Here is a 6000-nt window from a genome sequence, read left to right as displayed (position 1 = left end):
CAGTACTAACTCAGGGACTTCCTCTCCCTTACTTCTCTGACCAATCACAGGACACCAATTACTCCCCACTACCGTGTTTCCCTGTGAAAGACGGTCCTTATATTCCACCCCACCCCCCCCCCAAAAAAAAAAAAAAAAAACAGGCACTACATCCTATTTTAGAGAATGTCTTATTAAGACATCCTTCCCAGACCTCACCGGAATACTCCCCTAGTCACGCATGCAGCATGACGTATGGTGGCGGAGTGACGTGCAGCGGGACGTGCGGAGGACATGGGGGACATGGAAAAGACTGCCTGTGGTGCCAGTTTCGGAGGCCCACCAGGGGATTAGGCGAGTCCTGGGGGGTGGCAATGAACAGCCTTACTTTCAGGGGGCACCTTACTTTGGAGGGGCGCTCTAGTTTAGACTACGGGGTGCCTTATTTTCGGGGGGATGCCTTAATTTAGGTTAGAGGGTAGAGTCGTTGGGGTGTCTTATTTTAGGAGGGTGTTTTATTTTCGGGGATACATGGTTTTATACCCGGACATAGTGCTGGACTGAACAGGTTGGCACTGCATTAGGCTCCTGATTCTCACAGTACAATGCTATAGATGGCATGTGGGGGTGTGAAGGGGTTACTGATACACTGGGTTTACAGAGTGCTATGTGAACAGAAGGAAAGAAAGTGCAGAAGAATGAGAGTTAGGGAAGGGTCACATGTGTAAAGGAGCCCAAGCTGCTGATTGTGAAAGAGGACGGCTAATGGGAAGAGGAAGAGGGGATTACATTCAGGAGGCAGCACAGTGTACAAAGTAAGAACATATCAGAGATAAGAGAAAAGACTTGATTTACCTTTTCAGAACAGCATTTCTATTTACACATTTGAATATCTTATTGTTTTGTCTAAGGAATAAAACATTCTTTATCCAAAGTGGCTACTGTCATTATCCTACAGATGCGGCCCACCCTAGAACCCAGCATGGCGGGGGCAGATATCAGCCGTCATCCCCTCACTGTCACTGATAAGAACAATACACTCTATTATACTGGGATGAGTGTAGGCTGCAGGGTCTATCCTGCACTTATCCCGATTCCGTGCGGATAACTCCCAGCGGATTCTGTGGATTCTGCCTGTCCCATTGGCTCCATTCTATGCTCAGGAAGATTCCGCCGTCCGCCCAAAGAATTGACACGTGCAAAATCCCCAATGCGTCTCCACTTTATAATCACTCTCAGTTATGGTCCTTAGGTCCGGAGCTTGGCGCCTCCTCAATAACACATACATATGAGTTCTCCTTTCCAAAAACATTAGATATTGAGCCATATTTCATGAATCCTCTATACAACAGGCTCCTTATTGTTAATCAGGTCATAGGTGGTAAGAAGAGATCTATTCATTCCTGTCCTTAATAGACGTAGACGCGCACTGTGCCAGAGGATTACTACAGAACAGGGAACAGTACTAAAGGACTGGAGAAAGTACTTATCAGCTGCTGTATGTCCTGCAGGAAGTGGTGTACTCTCTCCAGTCTGACACAGTGCTCTCTGCTGTCACCTCTGTCCATGTCAGGAACTGTCCAGAGCAGCAGCAAATCCCTATAGAAAACCTCTCCTGACATGGACAGAGGTTGCAGCAGAGAGCACTGTGTCAGACTGGAAAGAACACACCACTTCCTGCAGGACATACAGCAGCTGATAAGTATGGGAAGACTGGAGATTTTTTAAATAGAAGTAAATTACAAATCTGTATAACTTTCTGAAACCAGTTGATTTAAAAGAAAAAGATTTTTTGCCGGAGTACCCCTTTAATGTTTGAATTCAGGTGTTCGTTCAGTCCCAATGCAGTCTGCTTTAACCAACATTTCTGACAGGGTGCGAAACATTGGGTGGAGCACTTGGTCACTGGACTCTAGAGCAGATGAGGTGACGTGTTGTGTGGAGTGACTGGTCACACATCTCTGTCTGGTGTCTGATGGACGTGTCATCAGGAGAATGTTACCTGCCTGGCTGCATTGGTCATGTATGCAGTGGCGGTCTTTGGCACCAAGCACCCCAAGCGATCGCTTGGGGCCTCCGACGCCCTGCTCTTGTGCTCAAGACCGCTGGACAGGGCCGCTGCCCCGCTCGCTGCTGCCATCTGAACTGTAACTATGAACACTCATAATAAGCACTCATAGTTACATACAGCAGCACTGACAGGGCGGGAGACATTGGCTCCCTTCCTGTCAGTCACTCTTGTGGCCACAGGAAGGGTTTTCCCTGCGGTCACAAGTGGCAGCTTTGTCCTTGTGGTGCCGGCGCTCCAGTGACATCACTGGAACATCAGTGCCAGGACAAGGGGAGTGCGGCCTCTTGTGATTGCAGGGAAAACCCTTCCTGCGGCCACAAGAGTGAAGAGAAGAGGAGACGCCCGGACCCAGGTGAGTGTTTGTTTCATTGTGTTATATACTATATGAGAGGGGGAGCACACAGGGGTCTGTTTAACTGGGGGAGCGCACATCGGGGGTCTATATAAATGGGGGGAGCACACGGGGGCTATATAACATGGGGAGCACACAGGGGGGCTATAGACTACTGGGGCTTCACAGAGGGGTCTATATACTACTGGGGGCAGCACACAGGGGGTCTATATACTACTTGGGGCAGCAGAATGGGGTCTATACACAACTTGGAGAGCACACAGGAGGTCTATATATAACTGGGGGAGCACACAGGGGTCTGTATACTACTGGGGCAGCACACAAGGGGTCTATATAATACTGGTGGGGCACACAGGGGGTCTATATACTACTGCTGGAACCACACAAGGGGTTTATATTCTACTGGAGGAGCACACAGGGGTCTATATCGAAGTGGGGGAGCACACAGGGGGCCTATATACTAGTGGGGGAGCACACAGGGGGTATATACAACTGGGGGCAGCACACAGGGGGTCTATATACAACTGGGGCAGCACACAGGGGGTCTATATACTTCTGGGGGAGCACACAGGGGGCTATATATAACTGGGGGAACACACAGGGGTCTATATACTACTGGGGGAAGCAAACAAGGGGAATATACTACTGGGGGCAGGACACAAGGGGTATATACTATTAGGGGCAGCACACAAGGAGTATATATTACTGGTGGTAGCGCACAAGGGGTATATACTACTGGGGCCAACACACAGCGGTCTATTGTTTTCAACGCGTGTCGAGGGGGGGGGCCCCCAGACATAACTTCGCTTGGGGCCCCAGAAATGCCAAGACCGCCCCTGCATGTATGGTGGAGGAGGGATAATGCTATAAGGAGTGGGAGGTCCGCAGGGTCCAGCAAATGCCTCTTAGAGATTGTGGACAATAGTCACTTCAAGCTTGGTGAAGGCAGTTTGGGTTTCCCTCTTTTCTGCTCCTCAGCGGGGTCCGTAAAGACATGAAAGACATGGAGGTGGAAGCAGAGGCGGACATATCACTTGTGCAACCTGTTCAGCTGCACAGGGGCCCAGACCAATAGAGGGGGCCCACCAGGCTCAGACTCTAAAGTGTCAGCTCAGCATGGCACATGACTGTAGTGGGCCCCCAGGTGGTATCAGCACCCAGGAAGTGTGGGCCCCCTGCTCCTGGAGGGCCCACTTAGTGACTGGGTGCTGTGCCCAGCCGGGACTGGTTCTTCTGTTCTCTCTCCTCCTGCACGCTGCTGCTGCTGCTGACACCCCCTCCCCCTCCTGCACTACGCTGTCCAGCATACCTTGTGTGAGGAGGAGAGGAGAGCGTGTGATAACAGCCCTTCCTGTACTCCACTGTCCAACATACCTTGTGTGAGGAGAGGACAGAGCATGTGATAACAGCTCCTCCCCCTCCTGTACTCCACTGTCTGGCATACCTTGTGTGAGGAGGGGAGAGAGAGCATGTGATGACAGCCCCTCCCCCTCCTGTACTCCACTGTCCGGCATACCTTGTGTGAGGAGAGGACAGAGCATGTGATAACAGCCCCTCCCCCTCCTGTACTCCACTGTCCGGCATACCTTGTGTTAGGAGGAGAGAGAGTGTGATAACAGACCCTCCCCCTCCTGTACTCCACTGTCCAGCATACCTTGTGTGAGGAGGGGAGAGAGAGCATGTGATGACAGCCCCTCCCCCTCCTGTACTCCACTGTCCAGCATACCTTGTGTGAGGAGAGGACAGAGCATGTGATAACAGCCCCTCCCCCTCCTGTACTCCACTGTCCTGCATACCTTGTGTTAGGAGGAGAGAGAGAGAGTGTGATAACAGCCCCTCCCCCTCCTGTACTCCACTGTCCGGCATACCTTGTGTTAGGAGGAGAGAGAGTGTGATAACAGCCCCTCCCCCTCCTGTACTCCACTGTCCGGCATACCTTGTGTGAGGAGAGGACAGAGCATGTGATAACAGCCCCTCCCCCTCCTGTACTCCACTGTCCGGCATACCTTGTGTGAGGAGGAGAGGAGAGAGAGCATGTGATAACAGCCCCTCCCCCTCCTGTACTCCACTGTCCGGCATACCTTGTGTGAGGAGGAGAGGAGAGAGAGTGTGATAACAGCCCCTCCCCCTCCTGTACTCCACTGTCCGGCATACCTTGTGTGAGGAGGAGAGAGAGCATGTGATGACAGGGGCTGAAGGGATCCTGCAAGGTTATGGCTGCAAGGTACCCCAGTCCCACACTGGGGCCTTCACAGACTACAGTACAGTCCTTTAGTTGGCCCTGGCATCTGTGCTGTGCTGTAGGGCCCTCCTGAGAAACCAGGACACATGTACCAGATACCCGGACGTACATATGTGTGCGCCTTTAAGGCAGAAAGGTGGAGAAACAAATTATGGGTATGGGGGCCCAACCATATTTTTTGCACAGGGGCCCTCTGCAGTCTGTGTCCACCCCTGGGTGGAAGAACTATAACAGAGATTGTGAGCCCAGCCAGTGCCCAACATCAGCATCTGACCTCAAATGGCCAAGATCAGAGTTATCTCCTCTCTCCGCCACTTTAGCAGTAACAAACAGTGGACACCCACTGAGGATGACCTGGACAATGCTCCTGAGCCTGTGAAATGTCTGTGCTGTACATCTGGGTGGGCTGTATACATTTACCTATGAAACAATCCTTTTTTTTATACATTTTCTTATTCATTGTAGGAGCCCAGTAAATATCATCAGCTTCTTAAAGGAGAAGTCTGGCAAAAAAATGTATTAAAGTATTGTATTGCCTCCCAAAAGTTATACAAATTACCAATATACACTTATTACGGGAAATGCTTATAAAGTGCTTTTTTCCCTGCATCAAGGCTTCACTTCCTGGATAAGATGGTGATGTCACTTCCTGGATAACATGTTGATGTCACTTCCTGGATAACATGGTGATGTCTCTTCCTGGATAACATGGTGATATCACTTCCTGGATAAAATGGTGATATCACTTCCTGGATAACATGGTGATGTCACGACCCGACCAGAGCTGTGCAGGCTGTGGCTGCTGCAGAGGATGATGGCAGAGGGATGCTCAGTGTCCCTCCAGTGCCCTGTGTCCCTCAATGTCCTTCTGCCATCATCCTCTCCAGCAGCCACAGCCCGCACAGCTCTGGGAGTCGGTTGTGACATCACCATGTTATCCAGGAAGTGACATCACCATGTTATCCAGGAAGTGACATCACCATGTTATCCAGGAAGTGACATCACCATGTTATCCTGGAAGTGACATCACCATTTTATCCAGGAAGTGAAGCCTTGATGCAGTAGTAAGTGCAGGGAAAAAAACACTTTGTAAGCATTTCCCGTATTAAGTGTATATTGGGGATTTGTATAACTTTTGGGGGGCAATACAATACTTTTTACTGGACTTCTCCTTTAAGTAGATTGTAGATGGTGTGTTTCACCATCACATAAAACCTTAATTCAGCCCCCAGGGGAAGTGAAGCACGTGGAGAATAGACAAAGATTTGTATGATACTAAGTTTTGGCGGCACTGTCAGTATCTATCACGTTGTATGGGTTATTAGGTTCCTAGAATATATGCCGCGTGACTACCCG

This window comes from Dendropsophus ebraccatus, chromosome 1 (genome assembly GCF_027789765.1).
Source record: "Dendropsophus ebraccatus isolate aDenEbr1 chromosome 1, aDenEbr1.pat, whole genome shotgun sequence".
NCBI lineage: Eukaryota > Metazoa > Chordata > Amphibia > Anura > Hylidae > Dendropsophus > Dendropsophus ebraccatus.
Note: the sequence above shows the minus strand (reverse complement) of the source record.